Raw genomic sequence first — 23,566 nt, forward strand, 5'->3', positions numbered from 1 at the left:
TACTCAGAATGTAAAGTCAAATGATCAACATGTGCAGCACAGAAACCTAGTACACAGACAAATTGACAAATTAACTATTCAGCCATTACAATCATTATTACAATATGTCTGGCTTAACTCTTGGGCTTGGTTCACACCACGTCTTGGACCCTGTTTTGGGTCACATAGAGTCCAAAGTTTCATATTCTGGACTTCTTATGGATCATTGATTTCCAAAGTTTCATATTTTGGACTGCATCTGGATGATTGAAGTCCACGACTATGTCTAGGAAATGCCTGAAAAGTTCAGGTGCTCTCCTGTATTATACTCTGTATGGAATTGTATCAGGAAGATATTCTCAACCACCACTATAGTACAGTACACTAAGACTTAAAGGGAACCTGTCACCCCCAAAATCGAAAATGAGCTAAGCCCACCAAAAAATTGGCAAATCTATAACATTTCATCAATATAGAAAAGTTGTTTATTGACCCAGCGTTTCGACTCTACAGTCTGCTTGAGACGTTCCTGGTATGAGAAAGACAATACAGGTGGCATACCACATGGGTAATAAACCAGTGCTTTCTTTATTGCTGAAATTTAAAGGGAAATCGAAGATGAGCTAAGCCCACCAGCATCAGGGGCTTATCTACAGCATTATGTCATGCTGTAGATAAGCCCCTGATGTATCCTGAAAGATGAGAAAAAGAGGTTATATTATACTCACCCAGGGGCGGTCCTGCTGCAGTCCGGTCCAGCGCCTCCCATCTTCTTACGATGACGTCCTCTTCTTGTATTCACGCTGTGGCTCCGATGCAGGCGTACTTTATCTCCCCTGTTGAGGGCAGAGCAAAGTACTGCAGTGCGCAGGTGCCAGGAAAGGTCAGAGAGGCCCAGCACCTGCACACTGCAGTACTTTGCTCTGCCCTCAACAGGGCAGACAAAGTACGCCTGCGCCGCAGCCGCAGCGTGAAGACAAGAAGAGGACGTTATCCTATGAAGATAGGAGGCCCCAGACTGGACCACAATGCCCATCGGATCGGACCGCCCCCCCCAGGTAAGTATAATCTAACCTCTGTAGCAAAAGAAATGAGGCAGCGGCACTACCCATCAACCGGAGGGCAAATCGGACACACGCTGGCACACAGGTGTGCTTCGCAACGGAGGTGCTAGCGTCAAGGAAATAAATAATCGAAGTAGCAGATGTGTAGAAAAAAGGAAACGCTGCACTCACCGATATTGCGAACGACAAGTCTTCTTTATTCAAGATTCATGTAACAACATCTTCACGGCACAGGGGATAGGAGGTGCCGTGAAGATGTTGTTACATGAATCTTGAATAAAGAAGACTTGTCGTTCGCAATATCGGTGAGTGCAGCGTTTCCTTTTTTCTACACATCTGCATAATCTAACCTCTTTTTCTCAACTTTCAGGATACATCGGGGGCTTATCTACAGCATTACAGAATGCTGTAGATAAGCCCCTGATGCTGGTGGGCTTAGCTCATCTTCGATTTTTGGGGTGACAGGTTCCCTTTAAAGGCGTTTTTCAGTTTTTATTTACTTTCATAACTGTGTTGCAAACACCATTAAATGCTACTTAATAATGTATAATTAAGAGAAGATCAGCAGCTGATGGAGGTGCAAGTGACAAGACAGTTCCATCAGCAGCCTCTAGTTAACCTCTTCACAACAGGGCCAATTTCTGTTTTTGCATTTTCATTTTTTCCTCCCCTTCTTCCCAGAACCATAACTCTTATTTTTATGTCTACATGAACATATGAGGGCTTATTTTTTATGGTACGAGTTGTACTTTTGAATGACAGCATTCATTTTGCCACAGCGGCCCAGTGTTTCAGAGACAAACATACATGGCTGTGATGATATAGCCAATGGCAGATACATGCACCATGTATCAGCTGACAGGTTCCCTTTTATAGAATGTGCCAATTAGCAGTATATTATGTAGGGACAGACATTTATCCTTTTAAGGAGTTCTTCACTTTTATCAAAGCGGACCCCAAAGGCTTGTCTGCATGTAGAATAACAAAATGAAATGGTACTCAACCATAACCATTCCAATACTGGCCACTGCTCCTGCCTCTATATTTTGGCTGCAGCGGTGACATCACATCAACTTCGTGCATCACCGATGCAGCCAATCAATGAGCTCAGTGGCTTTGCCAATATAGACATCCTGATGTGCTCAGTGATTGGCTGCAATGGTGATGTGCGCTGTGGAAATGATGTCACCGCTGCAGCCAACACATAGAGACTGGAGCAGTGGTGGAGAGTCGGTGCAGGAGTTGCAGAGGGTGAGTATCATCTGATTTTGTAATTTTACATACTTGCAGTTGATTGGGGTCCACTTTGCAAACATTAAAAAAACCCTTTAACCTGCAGCATCTAAAATTATGCTGCAGATTTTGCATTGATTAGAGATATTTTTTTCTTTCAGAATGTTTCCCTACAATGTAATCACTATATTGTCCATGACATGTTCCTGTGAAATAATTGATAATCTCTTTCTTTTACTGTAAACAGGTAACAGACACTAGTCTCAAACCAACACTAAAACTTCAGAAAAGTGAAATCGCCACGACGTCTTATGAGCAATCATTTACATTAGCGCCTCTGCCATTACCCTAAAAGTGGTCTGATTTTATCAGCGGTAATGGAATAAGAATAGTAAAATCACTTTCACCTGACTTGATTCTCTGCATGATTCCTGGTCTCCTCGCCCTTCCTCTGCTTGTGGAAGTTTCCTATGGTCTTATTATCCTAGTTGGTTCTCGCCTCTCAGCTCGTGTTGTGTGTCCTGTCCCCATGACAACCAAGTCAGTCTCTCCAGATTGCTGCGTCTTTCCATGGCAGAGCTGTCCGTCCTGCCTGTCTGCTATAACTCCAAAGAACACATACGCTCTCATGCTCCTTAGTTTGCTTTATGCATTAAAAGAATATTTCTTATTGTAATGTAATATCTGTTGGTCACAAATTAGTTTTACATTGGTTGCAAGCAGTAATGATTTTAGAGAAATTAGCAGGTTTATAAAAAAAAATAATTGTAACAACCAATGCACCTTATCTCTTTCACCCGGTGTCGCCAGTTTTCACCTTCATGACCAGGCCAAATTTTCCAATTCTGACTAGTGTCACTTTATGAGGTAATAACTCTGGAACGCTTCAATAGGTCCCAGTGATTTTGAGATTGTTTTTTACAACAATTTTTGACACAATGTATTTTATGGTTGATTTTTTTTTGGCGTTTATTTGTGAAAATATCATAAATTTGGAGAAAATTGTGAACATTTCGCAATTTTCAAACTTTTCGTTTTTCTGCCTTTAAACCAGAGAGTTACATCACACAAAATAGTTAATAAATAACATTTCCCTCCATCATTTTTAAAACCTATTTTTTTTGTTAGAAAGATAAAAAGTTTATGAACAATTTCTAATTTTTCCAACAAAATGTACAAATCCATTTTTTTAGGGACTACATCCCGTTTGAAGTGACTTTGAATGGCCTATGTGACAGAAAATACCCAAAAGTGACACCATTTTAAAAACTGCACCTCTCAGTTTTTCAAGATGTTCAAACGATTCACAGGTTTTAAAGCAATGTGGAAAGGAAAAATGAAAATAAATTTTCCCACAAAAATGTTGCTTTAGCACCAAATTTTTCATTTTGCTGTCTACTGTTAGAGTACACAGAACGGAAGTTGCACCATTTGACCTTGGAGTGAAAAATTAACTAAAATAGATATTGGACGCCATGTCATGTTTGTAGAGCCCCTGATGTGCCTAAACAGGGGAACCCTCATAAGTGACCCCATTTTGGAAACTACACCCCTCAAGGAATTTATCTACAGGTGAAATAAAAAAAAAATGACATTTTTCTCACAAATATATTTCTTTAGCCCCAAATTTTTCATTTTCACAAGGGTAGCAGGAAAAAATTGACCCCAAAATTTTCTGTACAAGTCTTCCTGAGTATGTCGATGTGTAGTGAGAAACTACTGTTTAGGCACACTGCTGAGTTATGAAAAGAAGGAGCAAGGTTTTTGCGCCCGGACTTTTATGGAATGGTCTGGGGCACCATTTTACCTTTGTAGAGCCCTTGATGTGCCTAAATAGGGAAAACCTTCCACAAGTGACCCAATTTTGGAAACTACACCCTCAAGGAATTTATCTAGAGGTTTGGTGAGCACCTTGAACCTGCAAGCGCTTCACAAAATTTTATATCGTTGCACGGTAAAAATAAAAACATGACATTTTTCCCTCAAAAATGTTGCTTTAGCCCCAAATTTTCATTTTCACAAGGGTACACATCAGAAAATGCATGATACAATTTGTTGCGCAATTTCTCCTGTGTACGACAATACGCCATATGTGGTCAAAAACTAGGCACAGAGCAAAGCCAATGGGTGGCAAAGAAAAAAATAATTACACATTTATTCGTTTATTACCACAAAAATTTTGTTTTAGCCCCAGATTTTAGATTTTCCCACTGGGAAATTGATAAAAACGGCACCAAAATGTGATACACAGGTTCTACTGAACTTGGTAATATCTCATATGTGTCTGTGTAGTACTGCTTAGCCACACGTTGAGACTCGGGAGTGAAGGAGCGCTATTTGACTTTTGGAGCACAGATTTCCTAGAATAGTTTTTGGACTTCTTATACAGAGCACATAACTGCCAGAAGAGCTGAATCACCTTTCAAGTGACCCAATTTTGGGAATAATACCCTTTTGTGAATTTATCTTCAGGCATAGTGACGATTTTGACTCTATTGTTGTTTTCCAGAAACAAACAGCAATAGATGTAGATGAGTGAAAATTACAAATCTGATGTTGTAGTGCCGACTCTGCCGAGTACATTGTAGTGCCCGTACATTGCGCCCAGCTTGTTGTTTTGGAGACACGCTGTTAGGGCTAGCGGAACGTACCGAGAAAATATAGTTTTTTATTGTTATTGATGCGTTCGCAGCCCGGGGTCCACTGTGCAGGAAAACCTGCTGCTAGCAAATGGCAGCACTATATGGCGGTATTGGCTAGCTCTGTTAACTCACAGAGCAGCCGTGAAAGCAAAGCTCTGCGCCCTGTTAGACTTCACAGGAGCACAGGCTAACTGCCCAACAGAGAGCAGTCAGTGGTCATGCATGCACACAAAACTCCTCGCCGGAGGTGCCAGCATTCTAGGGGCTTATTTCAGCCAGGTCCCTGAATACACACAAACACACAAACTCCTCGCCGGAGGTGCCAGCATTCTAGGGGCTTATTTCAGCCGGGTCCCTGAACACAATCTTACATGACCACACTGGCGCAAAGCACATAACTTAGAAAGATACTAGCGCATGGCCGTGCGGCCTTGCGAGCCTTTTATAGCTGCAGCCAGAACAAGACCTTCCTAGAAGGACCAATGAGAAGCTGCCACAAAGCCTGAGCACCTTCAGGACCTTCCTGGAGGACCAATGGGCTTTGCTGCAGTATCCAAGCATGTGACCCTCGATCTCCAATGAGAGATCTTACCCTGGGCATGCTCAGAAGGAGAAAAGTAGGACTTAGTCCCAAAAGCGTCTGCTCGCCGCTGCTCAGCACTGACTTCAATGGCAGAATCTGGAAAAGCAGCAGTAATCCTCCTCACAGAGTCAGATTGAGCGAGACGCTGGGACCGACGTCTCTGCTGAGCAGCCTCAACTGCGGCAGGAGAAGAATGGGAGACCGCAGCGGAGATGGCCCGAGATTCCCCCTGTGCAGAGGTGGGAACTCGACCCCTAACATGGGCCCTCGCTACGCTCGAAGGCAGCAATGAGCTGCGGAGCCCGAATGTGCTCTGCAGGCTCCCAAGACCTGTCCTCAGGACCATAACCCTTCCAGTCCACCAAGTAAAATTTTTTGCCACGTACCACCTTGCACCCCAAAATAGCGTTCACCTCGTAATCATCCGTAGACTAACCCGATGTCCCAGCAGATGACTCGGAAAACCGGGACATGTATACAGGTTTCAAGAGGGACACATGAAAGGTGTCGGTGATACCCAGGCGTGGCGGAAGGGCTAAACAATAGACCACAGGGTTAACCTGTTCGAGGACCTTGAAAGGACCCAAGTAGCGAGGTGCAAACTTAGTGGACTCAACTCGCAGCCTGATGTTACGGGCGGAGAGACACACCAAGTTACCAGGAGCAAAGGTCGGAGTGGGGCGCCGATGTGCATCGGCGGAGGACCTCATTCTCTCCTTGGAGGCCCGAATGGCATCCTGAGTGCGGTCCCAAATATCCCGTGCTTCCACAGCCCAGTCTGCCACCCTGGAGTCAGCGGAAGACACGGGCATAGGCACAGGTACCCGCGGATGCTGACCATAGTTGAGGAGGAATGGGGTTTGTCCAGTGGAGTCGGCTACAGCATTGTACAGCGCAAACTCCGCCCACGGTAGGAAGGATGCCCAGTCATCCTGCCTGGCTGAGAGAAAATGTCGCAGATATGTGACCAAGGTCTGGTTGGCCCTCTCTACCAACCCATTCGTCTCAGGATGATATGCGGAAGAGAGATTTAACTCAATGCTGAGAAGATGACAAAGCTGTCTCCAGAACCGAGACGCAAACTGGGGACCCCGGTCACTGACAATTTTGTCTGGCATACCGTGTAGGCGGAAGATGTGTTTTATGAACAACACTGCCAAGGCCCGTGCAGAAGGTAACCGTGGAAGCAGCAACAAATGCACCATTTTGGAAAAATGATCAGTGATAACCCAAATGATGGTACAGCCACGAGACTTGGGCAAACCCACCACAAAGTCCATCTCGACCATTTCCCAGGGCATGTCTGCCACCGGCAAGGGATAGAGTAACCCAGCTGGCCGTTGTCAAGGAGACTTATTTTTGGCGCAGGAGACACACGCCTGAATATAATCTCTGACATCATGGACCATATGTGGCCACCAGTACGTCCTTGCCAAAAGCTCAGACGTCCTCTTTGTCCCAAAGTTTCCACCCACCCTGGATGAATGAGCCCAAGAGAGAACCTCCGGTCGCAAATTAATGGGTACAAAAGTCTTGCCCGGAGGCACAGACTCTAGCGAAACCGGAGCTATGGTTCTCAGACTCTCAGAAGGGACAATAAGCTGAGGCTCTCCTTCCTCCTCCTCAGATGACACAACAGAGCGAGAAAGGGCGTCAGCACGAATGTTCTTCTCCCCAGCGAGATAATGGTGGGTGAAATGGAACCGGGAGAAGAACAAGGACCATCTGGCCTGGTGAGAATTTAGCCGCTGAGCTGTTTGCAAATATAATACATTTTTGTGGTCCGTGAAGACTTGAAAGGGAAAACGAGCCCCCTCCAAGAGATGTCTCCACTCAGAGAAAGCCAACTTCATCGCTAGCAACTCCCTGTCCCCGATGGAATAATTCCTCTCCGCTGGTGTGAAGGTCTTGGAGAAGAAGAAGCAAGGATGCTTCCGACCTTGAGCATCCTTTTGGAAGAGGACTGCTCCTGCACCAACGGATGAGGCATCCACCTCCATGATAAATGGCTTATCTACATCGGGACGATGTAGAATAGGAGTGCTAGCAAAATGAGACTTAATAGAAGAGAAGGCCCTGGAGACCTCTTCTGACCACAATTTGGGATTTGCTCCCTTCTTGGTGAGGGCTACCAAGGGAGCTACCAAAGTTGAGAAGTGGGGAATGAACTGGCGGTAATAATTAATGAACCCCATAAAGCGCTGCACCGCTTTAAGAGAATGGGGTTCTTGCCAGTCCATCACAGTCTGTAGTTTGGCAGGATCCATAGCCAATCCCTGGGCTTAGATGATATAGCCCAGGAAAGGTAAAGACTCCTGCTCAAACATACACTTCTCCAACTTTGCATAGAGAGAATTTGCCCGTAAGAGGTCGAAGACTCTGCCAACATCTCTCTGGTGGGAGTCAATATCTGGAGAAAAGATGAGAATATCATCCAGATAGACTACAACCGAGGTGGAGAGCATATCCCGGAAGATGTCGTTGACAAAGTCTTGGAAAACGGCTGGAGCATTACAGAGCCCGAAGGTCATCACCAGATATTCATAGTGCCCATCTCTGGTGTTAAACGCCATCTTCCATTCATCCCCCTCACGGATGCGAATCAGGTTATAAGCACCCCGCAGATCTAATTTGGTAAATACCCTTGCTCCCCGTAGCCTATCAAAAAGCTCAGAAATCAGGGGCAGCGGGTATTTATTCTTAACGGTGATGGCGTTAAGACCCCTGTAATCTATGCAAGGACGTAACTCTCCGTTCTTCTTATGAACGAAAAAGAACCCCGCCCCTGCAGGTGACACTGACTTCCTAATGAACCCTCTTGCCAAATTCTCCTGGATGTATTGGGACATAGCCTCCGTTTCCAGGAGAGAGAGGGGATAGACACGTCCCCGAGGAGGTTCTGCTCCAGGCAAGAGATCTATAGGACAGTCATAGGGACGGTGAGGCGGAAGAGTCTCCGCAGCCTTTTTGGAGAAAACGTCTGCATAGGACCAATAGCATTCGGGAAGAGAAGAGAGATCTGTGGGTATCTCAGTGGTGGAAACCTGAACGCACTCTTTCACACATCTGCCCTTACAAGATTCACTCCAACCCAATATCCTCCCAGAGGTCCACTCAATATGTCGAGAGTGGAAACGGAGCCAGGGTATTCCCAGCAGAATCTCATCCATTCCCTCGGGAAGGACAAGAAGGGAAATAATCTCCTGGTGGGATGGGGACATGGCTAATGTGAAAGGGACAGTCTGGTGTGTGATTTGTATCGGAAGTGTCGACCCATTCACCACTCTAACAGTTACTGGTTTGGTGAGCATCACCAGAGGTACTGCGTGGCGCAGAGCAAAAGCAGAGGACATGAAATTTCCCTCTGCTCCTGAATCCACACAAAGCTCAACTGCAAGAGTGGATGAGCCCAACAGAATTGTCCCTTTAAAGGACAGCTTGGTGGAAAAGGCCGCTGTGTCTAGTGAACCTCCTCCTATGGACACTAGACGCGATCGTTTCCCGACCGCTGTGGACACTTGTTAGTGTAATGTCCCAGTTGTTGACAATTTTTACACACCACAGGCACTCGAGCGGTCTGAGACTTAGGTCCCGCTTGAGAAACCTCCATGGCCTCATGGGAGTCGGACACCAGAACAGGAGATTCTAGAGGTTTGGCGAAGGTGGGAGCCAGCCGAAACCTCTGCCTACACTGGGTCCGCTCCAACCTCCGCTCGTTAAAACGGAGGTCGATGCGGGTAGATACTGAAATGAGCTCCTCCAGTGTGGCGGGAATCTCCCTGGTGGCCAAGGCATCCTTTACATGATCAGCCAGTCCTTTCCAGTACACCGGAATAAGGACTTTATCTGGCCATTCTAGCTCATAGGCTAGAGTCCGGAATTGAACGGCAAACTGGCTGATCATGGACGAACCCTGAGTAATTGCCAACAATTGGAGCGCAGTATCGTGAGTGACACGAGGTCCCAAAAGACCTGCCTCAGAGCATCCAGGAAGAGAGGAGCACTCTGCACCACACGATCATTGCGCTCCCAAAGCTGCGTTGCCCACTCCAACACCCTGCCCGACAAAAGAGACAAAATGAATCCCACTTTTGCCCGTTCCGTAGGAAAACGTGCAGCCAGGAGCTCGAGATGTATGGAGCACTGGCTCACGAATCCTCGACATAGCTTACTGTCACCAGCAAACTGCGGACAAACTGGCTGCAGCTGCACTTGCAGCCTGAACAGCGACAGCAGTGACGTCCACAGCTGAGGTTGTATGCTCTAGAGCCGCCAACCTACCCTCCAGCTGCTGGATGTACCGCTGTAGACACTGATGTCTGCCATTTACTAGCGAGACCCTGGCGCTAGTATACTGTTAGGGCTAGCGGAACGCACCGAGAAAATATAGTTTTTTATTGTTATTGATGCGTTCGCAGCCCGGGATCCACCGTGCAGGAAAACCTGCTGCTAGCAAATGGCAGCACTATATGGCGATATTGGCTAGCTCTGTTAACTCACAGAGCAGCCGTGAAAGCAAAGCTCTGCGCCCTGTTAGACTTCACAGGAGCACAGGCTAACTGCCCAACAGAGAGCAGTCAGTGGTCATGCATGCACACAAAACTCCTCGCCGGAGGTGCCAGCATTCTAGGGGCTTATTTCAGCCAGGTCCCTGAATACACACAAACACACAAACTCCTCGCCGGAGGTGCCAGCATTCTAGAGGCTTATTTCAGCTGGGTCCCCGAACACAATCTTACATGACCACACTGGCGCAAAGCACATAACTTAGAAAGATACTAGCGCATGGCCGTGCGGCCATGTGAGCCTTTTATAGCTGCAGCCAGAACAAGACCTTCCTAGAAGGACCAATGAGAAGCTGCCACAAAGCCTGAGCACCTTCAGGACCTTCCTGGAGGACCAATGGGCTTTGCTGCAGTATCCAAGCATGTAACCCTCGATCTCCAATGAGAGATCTTACCCTGGGCATGCTCAGAAGGAGAAAAGCAGGACTTAGTCCCAAAAGCGTCTGCTCGCCGCTGCCCAGCACTGACTTCAATGGCAAAATCTGGAAAAGCAGCAGTAATCCTCCTCACAGAGTCAGATTGAGTGAGACGCTGGGACTGACGTCTCCGCTGAGCAGCCTCCACTGCAGCAGGAGAAGAATGGGAGACCACAGTGGAGATGGCCCGAGATTTCCCCTGTGCAGAGGTGGGAACTTGACCCCTAACACATGCACCCCGTAAATTAAGTGGGTTCTCATCCCTACAGTACTGACAAACATGTATGTTAAATGTGGCTTAGGCACACAGAGGATCAAAAGAGATGGGGACATTTGGATTTGAGAGCTCAGAATTCACTGTATTTTTTTTGGGGGGGAGCCATTTCACTTTTCCAGAGCCTTTGTGTTACCAGTAACATGGAAGCCCCTTATATTTCCGTTAACAGAGGATGGACCTGAGTGTGAATTTTTTTTGTGGACGGGGTTGAAGCTTTTACTAAGAATAATTCCAATTCGGTGCAGATACGTTCTTTTGATCGCCCGTTATTGCATTTTAATGCAATGTCGCGGCGACCAAAAAACGTAATTCTGGCGTTTCGATTTTTTTTCTCATTACGCCGTTTAGCGATCAGGTTAATGCTTTTTTTTTATTGATAGATCGGGCGATTTTGAACGCGGCAATACCAAATATGTGTAGATTTGATTTTTTTTTTTATTGATTTATTTTGATTGGGGCGAAAGGGGGGTGATTTAAACTTTTATATATTTTTTTTTTTTCACATTTTTTTTTACTTTTTTTTTTTAACTTTTGCCATGCTTCAATAGCCTCCATGGGAGGCTAGAAGCTGGCACCACTCGATCGGCTCTGCTACATAGCAGCGATCATCAGATCGCTGCTATGCAGCAGAAATGCAGGTGTGCTGTGAGCGCCGATCACAGGGTGACGCTCACAGCTGGCGGAGATCAGTAACCATAGAGATCTCAAGGACCTCTATGGTTACCATTCTGAAGCATCGCCGACCTCCGATCATGTGACGGAGGTCGGCGATGACGTCATTTCCGGCCGCCCGACCGGATGCGGTAGTTAAATGCCGCTGTCTGCGTTTGACAGCGGCATTTAACTAGTTAATAGCGGCGGGTGAATCGCGATTTCACCCACCGCTATTGCGGGCACATGTCAGCTGTTCAAAACAGCTGACATGTCCCGGCTTTGATGCGGGCTCACCGCGGAGCCCTGCATCAAAGTAGGAGAGCTGACATCGGACGTACTATCCCGTCCGATGTCAGTAAGGGGTTAAAAATAGCATTTTGTGTTCACTTGTATTATCTTTGTCTAATATTTAAATTTGTTTGATGATCTGAAACATTTAAGTGTGGCAAACATGTAAAAGAATAGGAAATAAGGAAGGCGACAAACACTTTTTCACACAACTGTAAATTATTTGTCATTTTATTCTTTATTTTGTGATTTTTTTAAATATTTTTACCATTTTGAAAAATGTAGATTTTACTTTTTTACTTTGTCTCAGTATGGGCATTCAACTTTCACTGCCCTGATCGCTGATCTAATACTCTGCAATGGCTATTAATAATTTAGATAGGTCAAATGTGGTGATAGATTCTCCTTAACCCCATCACGACTTTGCGATTTCCTGTTTTTGCGCTTTAGTTTTTTGCTCCTCTTCTTCCAAGAGCAATAACTTTCTTATTTTTCCATCGATATAGCTGGATGGAGGATTGTTTTTTGTGAGACAAATTGTACTTTAGAAAGACTATATTGATTTTACCATGTAGGGTACTGAAAAACATGCAAAAAAAATCCAAGTGCGGTGAAATTACAAAAAAAGTGCAATTCCACAATTAGTTTTTGGGTTTTTCTTTACTATATTCACTAAATGGTAAAACTGACCTGGCAATATGATTCCTCAGGTCAATGCGAGTATGCAGATACCAAACATGTATAGTTTTTTTTCATTTGAGTGGTGCAAAAAAAAATCCAAAGAAACAAAGATTTGCTCATGTTTCCATTTTCCAAGATCTGTAGCCCCTCCATTTTTTGTGATCTAGGGCTGGGTGATAGCTTATTTTTTGTGCCCAGAGCTGACATTTTTATTGATACCATTTTGGGGTAGAATTGATATTTGATCGCCTGTTATTGCATTTTATTTCATTTTACCGATCTACATAATTTGCTTAATATTTTGATAGACCTGACATTTCTGAACACAGCAATACCAAATATGTATATTTTTTATTGGTTTTATTTTCAATGGAGTAAAAAGGGGGTGATTTGAATTTTTTGTTTATTTTTTCATGTTTTTTTGAACTTTTTTTTTTTATTTTTACTGACGTCAATAGTTCCATTTTGAGACTGGAAGCTACTATCATCTAAAACAAAAATCACAATCTCCTATGAATGCCAGCCAACAGACGGTGTTCATAGGAGATTCCCAATGACAGGCACGGGGTCTTATGTAGACCCCTTGCGGTTCTGACAACCCATCGGTGGCACCAGATCACGTGACAAGGCCAACGATGGCCGGGACTGTTGAGACGCGCTTCTGCATGGCGATTGACAGCTACATTTAACTGGTAAACAGCCACAGATGGATCTTGGATCCATCTGCGGCTGTTGGAAGCACATGACAACTGATCAGATCAGCTGTCATGTGCTGTGAAAGATGCGGGCTCAATGTTGGAGCTCGCATACATATACTTCAAAGGTCGTGAAGGGGTTAATTATATCTCTATCTGTAATAATGAGCTGTAGACCCTGACCTCCTATCCCTAGGCTGTAAAACCAAAAATGGGCACAACATTCCCTTACCTTTTCTAGTACCCTCTTGATTCCATGCGCCAGACCTTGTGAAGTGATAGCTGTAAGGCATTATGGAGAAACCCCTGTGACTGCACTTCACTTCATGTGTGCTCTACCATTGGCTGCAATATTCAGTAATTTGTGAAACAACTTTTTTATGATGATCCAATCGCAACTTGTTTAAATTCGAGGGATTGAAAAATTTCTTGAAATGTCGATTAGCAACTGTTTTAATTAAATTAATTAAATTATCTATAATCCTTACACCTAGGGCCTGATTACTTTGGCCGATGGCAGCCGTTCAATGATCACCAATTGGCCATATGTTTGTTGATTGCCTGTTGTTAACGATCAGCAATAAATCACTCTGTGCACGTAAGATGTCATTGTTTTCTTCAGCACAGATTTAGGTTACACAGCATCATCTGTTGTTGAGAGCAATCATTTTTTAAGAAAGCTTCAAAGATCATTTCTCCCAACAAATAAGTGTTTTGCTCTTTTGTCAGGTGGTTGACTCGTTTTGGACAGTCATAAATAAAGGGTAAATGTCCTTTTTTATTATTGTCTTTCTAATGCCAGATTAAACACATTTTACTGTCTAAACACACATTTATCTACCTATATTTACATGTAAATTGAAAAAAAATTGGTAAAGCTATAACATTTCATCACTATAGAAAAGTTGTTTATTGACCCAGCGTTTCGACTCTATAGTCTGCTTGAGACGTTCTTGGTATGAGAAAGATAATACAGCTGGCATACCACAAGGGTGAATAAACCAATGCTTTCTTTATTGCTGAAATTTTATGTGTTGACATTAGTTTGATTTATTTGTGAATTTAATAAGGAGTCACTACCCTGAAGCTTGCTTCTTTTACCTGTTTTTCTATGGTGCTGCTTTCTTTTTTCTATTGATATATTCTCAGATATTAGTATGATTCGGCTTTACTCGAGGTGTTATGGCACTTTTCTCTTCACAAAATGTAAAATATGTGAAATGAAAGCTGTTATCACTGTAGCTGCAGGTCTTTTGGTGCCACGCTAGAGGAAGTCCATTACCCGGAGAAACAGCGGCTGACTGATCTAACTAAAAGTTTATGTGGTGAGACAAATTCTCTTAATTGATTTTCTTACACAGACTTCTGAGCTGTACAAGGCTTTAACAAAATTAGTGTTTTCAATTATATTAAAGGCATGATAGTAACAACTGTGGTATATTATCAAGATTTAAAAGAACACGCCAGTTACACATCTCCTACTACCTTTCCCTTAATTAATGTGCTTATATTCCTTTAATGCTATATACAGGATCTATAGAAAATATATTGATTCAATTTTCTAAGATAATCTTTAAAACTGTACATACAAAGTTAAGATACAAATTATACTATAAACTGGTGGGTATTGACATAATTAATTCACATATAAATATGAAGATCAATACTAAAAGTACATGGTTGAAATGTAGTCACAACATTGAAAATGGATACTTAATAGGAACCAGGTCCAAGGAAAAAGTTAATGGACGTGGTGTGCTGATGGATCAACCAGAAAATATACAGTATACTTCTCATGTACAGCACAATGGAATCAATGGTGCTATATAAATAAATAATAATAATATTGACTCAAGTATATTGTCCCCTCATCCCTGTCTTGCTATGCGTGGCTCCCCCGTCCTGTCCTGGTATGTAGCTCCCCCTGTCCTTTCTTGGTTTGTGGCTCCTCCATCCTGTCCTGGTATATGGCTCCCTCGTCCTGTCCTGGTATGTGGCTCCCCTGCCCTGTCCTTGTATGTGTGGATCCCCATGTTGTATGCATGGCTCCCCCGGTCCCGCATGGCTCTGTACTCCCAGCCTGCATGGCTTGGCTCCCCTGGTCCGCATGGCTCGGCTCCCCCAGTCTGTATGGCTCGGCTCCCTGGTCCTGCATGGCTCGGCTACCTGGTCCCGCATGGCTCAGCTCCCCTGGTCCCGCATCGCTTGGCTCACCCCATCCCATCCTTGTATGCATGGCTCACATCCACCCCCCGTCATACTCACCCCTCCATCATAATCACCCTCCTCGCTCGGTCGATGAACATCCTGTTGTATGCATGACTCCCCCAGTCCCGCATGGCTCGGCTCTCCCAGTCCGCATGGCTCGGCTCCCTGGTCCTGCATGGTGCAGCTCCCCGGTCCCACATGGCTCAGTTCCCCTGGTCCCACATTGCTCGGCTCACCCCTTCCCATCCTTGTATGCATGGCTCACATCCACCCCCATCATACTCACTCCCTCCATCATACTCACCCTCCTCGCACAGTCGCTGAACATCCCTGCATCTACATTGTCCGGTTGCCAGCAGCTTTCCTCTCCTGTGCTGAGCGGTCACGTGGTACCGCTCATTAAAGTAATGAATATGTACTCCACGCCTATGGGAGTGGAGTACATATTCATTACTTTAATACTTTAATGAGTGGTACCATGTGACTGCTCAGCACATGAGAGGAGAGCTGCCGGCACCGGGACAACGGAGATGCTGGGACGGAGATGCAGCGACGGAGAGTGAGTATGATGTCTTCTGTTAGCCTGCGGCTGCAGCTGCAGCTGTCACTGTGCTACAGCCACCGGCTCCTGCCGCTGCTCTGCTGCTCCCACTCCCCTGCCAGCGTTCTGGACAATTGACTCGTGTATAAACCAAGGGGGCGTTTTCAGCACACAAAAAAGTGCTGAAAATCTCGCCTTATACAAGAGTATATACGGTAAGTAAAAGAGGTTGTCAAGTAAGAGTAAACCTAAAAAAGAGTGCACAGTGGCATACACATAACTTCACCACCAGTCAACAGTCATATTTCCCATTAAGTATCCACTTTCAATACTGTGACTGCATTTCTTCCATGTACTTTTTGTGTTGATGTACTTATTGATTTGTGATTTAATTATGTCAGTACCCACTAGTTTATAGTATTTTTGTGTCTTAACTTTGTATGTACTATTGTAACAATTATCTAATAAGATTGGATCAATATATTTTTTATAGCTATTGTGCCTTGCACTCCTTTTCGTTGGTTTTCTTTCTTTGGGGATAGCAAGTCTCTAGAAATAGTGTACACACAGCAAAACCTACTGATTTAAAGTGTATTCCACAGAACAGACTGAACTTTATGCATATAATATGTTTATGGATCATTAAGAGAATAATCCCAACAATCATTGTATATATCAGTATTTATAGAATGACATTCATTAGAAAAGTCATTAGTGAATATTGTACACATATATAAATAACCATTATCCAGATTGCATACAGCTGTTAAACACAGTGCGATTGGCTTTTTTCTAGAATGCTACAGCAGCAATAAACTTTTAGTATCCCCTGTTCAGTTTCTTAAAATAGCTCCTTCCATACACTTGGAGTAGCTGTGAAAAATACATGTTTTTACTGTAGTTAAAAATGAGAAATGGCAAGTTTTTTGTGTGTCATCACTTAGCTGGACAGACTGTGACAGTTTAATGCAGTTCTTGAAACCGCTGCTTGGAGGAAATGTACAGTATGTGGTTTTATTAGCCCAGACTTGCTCTGCCTTCTGGTTGATATTTTAATTTCTTAAAAGCTTTTTTTTTCATGTCTTTTCAGCATGTGTAGTCATCTTCTTTGCCTTGGAATCAATCTAACTCAATTAGCTCTGAACTCCTGAGATATCACTGCCCGCATAAATTGAGTATGCCAGGCAGGAATTTTAATTCAATAGGAGAGGAGTTCAAAAGGGGTCCAAATCTAAAACTGTTGAGAAGTAATTGAATGAAATGTTTAATTCTGGGAAAAAAACATACAATGGCAGTAATATGATGGGATGAAAATGACCTTGAAACTTGGAGCATTTATTCCTCCTCTTTCTTATGTTTGTGGATAAGCCCAGGAAATTAGATTCTAAAAGTGGAATTTTATTTCTTTCTGTTTTCTTGAGGTATAACCATTTCATCTTCAAGGGTAATAAAATGTTCAAATTATAGCTGCTGAAGGTCTCATAATATTTCCATGATTGAAATAACTTGTATAAGAGAATATGTACTCGGTGTACCAAGTTTTCAAGTATAATAAAACATGTTTTTGAATAATTCATGGAAGTATCTCTTAAGAAACTCTCTGCGTTTAAGGATGCATTACGGTTTAGTTTTGAACAAACAGACTTATTTTTTTTTAATTCAGAGATGCTGTAAAGAGTTTTAGAATATTCTGTATCAATTCTATGATAATTCTGACTTTTCTGATATACCATAACCTTGAATTTGTATTCAAGAATACATTATGGGAAGATAAATTGCAGAATGGCTTTAATTTGATGATCTTCATTTTTTTTTTTAAGGTAGAGCCCAGTTAAAGTGATTTTCCTCAGCACAGATATTGATGACCCGTCCACTAGCATATTTATAACCCACAATGTCATTTGTTATGAAAAAAACATAAAGGCATTTTTTAAAAAGCTTAAATAGTGTCTTCCATAACTACCTCTTATGGTAAGACATTCCACAGTCTGACTGCTCTAATGGTAATGGACTCTTTCCTGTTTAGCTACTGGAATCGCCTTTCCTCCACATATAATGGATGTCCCCATGTCCTCTGTAAGGTCCTAGGAAGGAATAAATCATATGCCAGTCCTTTGTATTGACCACATATGTATTTATAAATATGCACTGATAAGCAAAAGGATAACAAGTTTTAAACTTTTTACATTCAGGCGCCATATCTCACAACCAAGTACCGCTTTGAACAATTCTGACCAATTTCAATTAATTCTGAGAATATTTTTTGTGACATATTGTACTTTGTGATAGTGGTTAAATTTGTTTGATATGACTTGAGCATTATTTTCAAACTTTTACCTTTTATGCCCTTAGACCAGAGAGTTATGTTACACAAACTTGTCAATAAATAACATTTCCCACATATCTACTATACATCAGCACAACTTTTTAAACATTATTTTTTCTTGTTATGAAGTCGGAAGGGTGAGTGATTCCTAATTTTTCTAGCAAAACTTACAAAACCATTTTTTTAGGAACCACATCACATTTCAGGTGATTTTGAGGGACCTATATGACAGAAAATACCCAAAATTGAGACCATTCTAAAAACTGCATCCCTCAAGGTGCTCAAAATCACTTAAAGAAGTCTATTAATCCTTCAGGAGCTTCAAAGAAATTTTTGCATTTCAGTTTTTTTTCACAATTTTTTTTATTTCGAAACAAATTTATTTCCACAAGGGTAACAGGAGAAAATGAGTATGCCGATACCCCATATGTGGGGGAAAGTTACTGCTTGTGTGCACGGCAGCTCTCAGAAGGGAAGGAGCGCCATTTGACTTTTTGAACTCAAAATTTGCTGAAACCATTAGTGGATGCCATGTCCCATTTGGAGAGCCCCTGATGTCAATAAACAGTGGAAATCCCCCACAAGAGACCCCATTTTAGAAACTAGACCACTCAAGGAATGCATCTCGATGTATGGCGAACACCTACAACCTCCAGGTGCTTCACAGACGTTTTTAACTTTGAGCTCTAAAAGTAAAAAATCAAATATTTCCCACAACAGGAGAAAATGGAACCCAAAGTTTGTTGTTCAATTGCTCTTGAGTATGCAGATGCCCAATATGTGGGGAAAAACTACCATTTGAGTGCATGGCAGGGTTCAGAAAGAACAGAGTGACAAATTGTAATGCAGTCTTTGATGGAATGGTCTGCGAGTGTAATGCCACATTTGGAGAGCCCTTGATGTGCTTAAAAAGGGGAACCCCCACAAGTGACCCCATTTTAGAAACTATACTCCTCAAGTAATTTATCTAGATGTGTGGTGAGCACCTTGAACTCCCAGGTGCTTCACAGAATTTTACAACGTTGATATGTGAAAATTAAAAAAATATATTTGTGCAACAAAAATGTTGTTTTAGCCCCAATTTTTTCATGTTAACAACAAATCCAGGAGAAAACGGACCCAAAATTTGTTGTGCAATTTCTCCTGAGTACACAAATACCCCATATGCTGTCAAAAAACTACTTTTGAGGCAGGGAAAAAGTGCCATATTACAGTCCAGATTTTACTATTATGGTTTGCGGGTGCCATGACCCACTGGTAGAGCCCCCGAAGTGCTAGAACAGCAGAACCCACTCATAAGTGACCTCATTTTTCTAACTACACCTCTCAATGAATTAATCTAGTGGTGGAGTGATCATATTTACACAACAGGTATGTCCCAGAATTTTATACTTTGGGCAGTAAAGAAAAAAGAATTAAATTTTTCCCAGCCAAATTTAGTTTTAGTCCCAGATTTTACATTTTCACAAGGGGAAGTGGGTACAAATGTCAGCAAAATTTGTCCCACAATTTCTGCTGAATGTGGCTGTACAGTACTGCTTAGCCATACGATGAAACTCGGGATTGACGGAGCGGTATTTGCCTCATACAAATTTTCTTAGAATAGTTTGCATACACAGAGCCCCTAAGTGCTAGATGAGCAGAATATTGTTGTAGTCCCCAGTATGTTGTAGTCCCCAGTATGTTGTAGTCCCCGGTATGTTGTAATCACTAGTATGTTGTAGTACCCAGCGCATGCTTTTGGGAGACATGTGCCTGTAAATTAGTGGGCTCTCATCATTACAAAAATGCCAAACATGTGGACACTAAATTTGGTTTAGGCACAGTGGGGCTCAGAAGGGAGGGGTAAATTTGGATTCTGGAGATCAGAATTTGCTACATTTTTTTTGAGGGGCGAAGAGCCATTTTACTTTCAAGAGCCTTTATGTTACCAGTAAGAAGGAAGCCCCTTAAATTTCCATTGACAGATGACAGACCGGAGTGCGTTTTTTGTGGATTGATTTAAAGACTTTTTTAGGAACATTTTACATCACATTTGGGATCACATTTATCCTGTGCTCTATGTTGGGCACTTATATCAGGGTTTCCATCTAAATCTCTGAGTGACGTGATTCAGATGAAACCCCAAAGAATCCATTCACTATAATAAGGCAGCAGCTGTTCAGCGGTGTCCTCCTTTTCAGAAGTGCACAAAACTGTGGCCGACCGAAATTTTTTGCATGCTTAAAAAGACAGACACTGCCAGATCACAAGTCAGACAGCATCCACAGTGCCAACATTTGCCTCATTGTAGGGACTTTTCCACCAGGGGTTCTGTCTGAATCATATATTTCATAGATTTACATAGAAACTCTGGTGTAAGCGCTCAGAACAGAGTACAGGATAAATGTGACCCGAACCTTACTGCGATTTTTGGGAGACACATAATGAACAAAGCAGCAGGTAAAGAATTAGTTTTATTTATTTTCTATGCCATTCCTCGTGCTGTATAAGTGATTACATGACTTTATTCTTCAGGGTCGATGCGATTACAGCAATACCAGATTTATATCGTTTTTATGTTTGGCAAACGCATTTTTTACAAAAACCATATTTTGATAGCTATAATTTTCCATATTTCTTCCAACAGAGTCATGTGAAGGCTTACTGTTTGCTGGATGAGTTGACATTTTCATTGGTACCATTTTGGGCACATGACTTTTTTTTTACCGTGTTCTATTCCGATTTTCAGGAGTTAGAGTGACCAAAAACCAGCAATTCTGGAATTGTGTTTTTTTATACCATTCCATGTGTGTTAAAATTGATAAGGCAGCTTTATTATTCAGCTCAGCAGGATTGCAGTGATACCACATTTATATATTTTCTTTATGTTTAGGCGTTTTTACACAATAAAAACTATTATGTAAAAAAAGCACCATATCTTTTTGGATTATAAAACGCACTTTTTTCCCCCAATTTTTTTTTGGAGGAATGGGAGTGCATCTTATGTTGCGGATATACCTTACTGGTACCGTTGCTGCAGGCCGCAGGCTGGGATGAGGGGGTGTCCGGGCTGCTGCTTGTGTCTGGTGCTGCGGGGTGCCTGGTGGTGCTGCGGTGGTCTCCAGTGGTGCTGTGAGTGTCTACGGTGCTGTGAGGGGCTCTGCCAACATTTTGTAAAAGGCCACAGCCCCCCACAGTTCCATGATTTCCTGTGCGGTGGACTCCAGGAAAATGGCCGCCAGGGGCAGCGCATGTGCAGATGGAGATCTCGGCACCAAGATCTCTGAAGATTGGATCTCAGCACTGAGATCTTATCTCCCGAGATCTTGGTGTCGAGATCTCCATCTGCGCATGCACCGGCGGGCGTTTTCCTGGAGGAGGAAAACATGGAACTGTGGGGGACTCTGGTCTTTCACAAAATGTCGGCAGAGCCCCCACGCAGCACCGGAGACATCGGAAGCAGCATTGGAGACTCCGGCAGCAGTGTCAGACGTCAGACACCCCCGCAGGACCGCCGGACACCCTGCATCGCTGGACACAAGCAGCAGCACCGGACACCAGCAGCATAACCTGACACCCGCAGTGGTGGGCCGCACATTGGAACACCCCCTCATCCCAGCCTGTGGCCTGCATCATCACCCCACTCCTGCCTCCTCCAGCAGTGACCCTGGGACCCTGCTTCACTGCAGCCACCCCCCCGGTAAGCAATAAGATGCATGGATTATAAGAAGCACCACAATTATATTTAAAAAAAATCTTTTTCCTATTTTTCTCCACAAAATTTGTGTTGCGTCTAAAAATCCGGAGCGTCTTATAATCTGAAAAATATGGTATGTTTTTGCATCGCTTTATTCTATAACATTTTTTGAACCAGACAAGATAACGTTTTCAGTAATACTAATTGTATTTACACTTTTCTTTTTGGTCGCATTTAATTCTATTTTTTGTTTTGCTGTATTGTTTTTTGCTTATTTTTTTCTTATTTTTTTTACGGTGTTCACTGAAGGGGTTAATTAGTGTGACATTTTTATAGGGTAGGTCATTTTGGATGTGGAGATATCAAATATGGGTACTTTTTCGTTTATTTTTTTCACAAAAATATTTGTTTATGGGTACAATATATTTTTATTTTTTGTGATTTAAAAAAAAAAATGTGTACAACTTTTTTTTCCACTTTTTTACTTAGTCCCACTGTGGGACATTCACTATCAATGCTATGATACTATAATCACAGTTATAAAGCATAGCAATGCAGAAGCATTGCTATACTTTGCAACTGTCAGTGCTGCATTGGGACAACTTAGTTAGATCATGCTCTTTGGGTCACCATGGCATCGATCAGGTCCCTGCATTGATGTCGCGGGGGGCTCTGATCGTAGAGGGGGCTCCGTCTCCTGCCTTCTAAATTTTATAATCAATATCAATCGCAGCACTTAGGGAGTTAATATGCCTTTGCATCGCTCCTAGCAGTGAGTGCTGGGTGTCAGCTGTGAAATCAGCTGATCGGCCAGCGGCAATCTTGCGCGCACAGCTCCTGTGCAAGTAAAATCACCTGTATGTATCCATACACCCAAGGTCGCTAAGTACCTACTGATTTGGATGTGTGGAAAAGTGAAAGGTTGTGAAAGGGTTAAAATTTTACCATACGTCAAGTAACGTAATGTGAATAAGGACTGAGAAGAACTGAGATTTGGCTCATGGACACCCAGCCATGGGGAACTATAGGAATGTAATGTCCAGCTCAAGGAAAGGGAGGTCACTCTCATATTTGCACAGAGTGAAAAAAAACTGAAGCAAAAACCTAAAGAGATGAACGGGAAAATAAATTAGTGTGCATGCAGTCTGTAGGCGCATGTTGACACTGATCACTAAACAGACAAAACCTGAGATAAAAACAAAATAAGCAAAATAACAATCTTGTAGGCTGTTGCCTTGTCGCATTTGTCTTCCTCAGCATGTATCTACCTGGCAATTTTTGTTCCTTTTAACTAGGGGGATTTGATTTGATAAACTAAATCTATATTTAACTGCAGTTTTTTTTTTATGAATTAACAAAATGCAAAGTGAATGAACAAAAGAGAAATGTAAATTAATTTTTCCACATATACTTGCACACAATTTTTGAAGAAACTCAGAAGAGAGGGTGCACCAAATATCTGGGAGAGCTAACCACAGATCTTCTCAGGCAAATCCTTCCTTATTTTCATGTAATCCCTCCCATGCAAACATGAAATATGAAAACTGAATTGCATTACTGCACTAGCAATATCTCCATAGAGGATTCACATTAGGTTCCCAGAGAGATGTAGACTATCTAAGTGAGGATTGGCATTAGAACCTGGCAACGAGATTCGCCTTAATGTGGCTGCCAGGTACACATGATTTGGACAATTTTTGCGCTAAGCATTCTCAATTTTTCATATTTCTAGTGC

At 42.8% G+C, this 23,566-nt stretch overlaps 1 protein-coding gene across 3 annotated transcripts in view; it reads right to left on the reverse strand.

Moving 5' to 3' along the window:
- Positions 1–23,566, reverse strand: part of ERICH6B (glutamate rich 6B) — a 412,645-nt gene that overhangs the window by 361,982 nt on the left and 27,097 nt on the right. The window contains exon 1 of one of the 3 annotated variants that reach the window (XM_077297367.1): positions 2,684–2,797. The exons of 1 other annotated variant lie outside the window; for it this stretch is intronic. The gene's annotated coding sequence lies outside the window, so the exon portion shown is untranslated. Of the gene's footprint in view, positions 1–2,683; positions 2,799–23,566 lie in introns of those variants that run through there. One more of the 3 variants, XM_077297365.1, reaches the window with a different exon arrangement.

The sequence above is a fragment of the Ranitomeya variabilis genome, chromosome 3 (assembly GCF_051348905.1).
Source record: "Ranitomeya variabilis isolate aRanVar5 chromosome 3, aRanVar5.hap1, whole genome shotgun sequence".
Taxonomy (NCBI): domain Eukaryota; kingdom Metazoa; phylum Chordata; class Amphibia; order Anura; family Dendrobatidae; genus Ranitomeya; species Ranitomeya variabilis.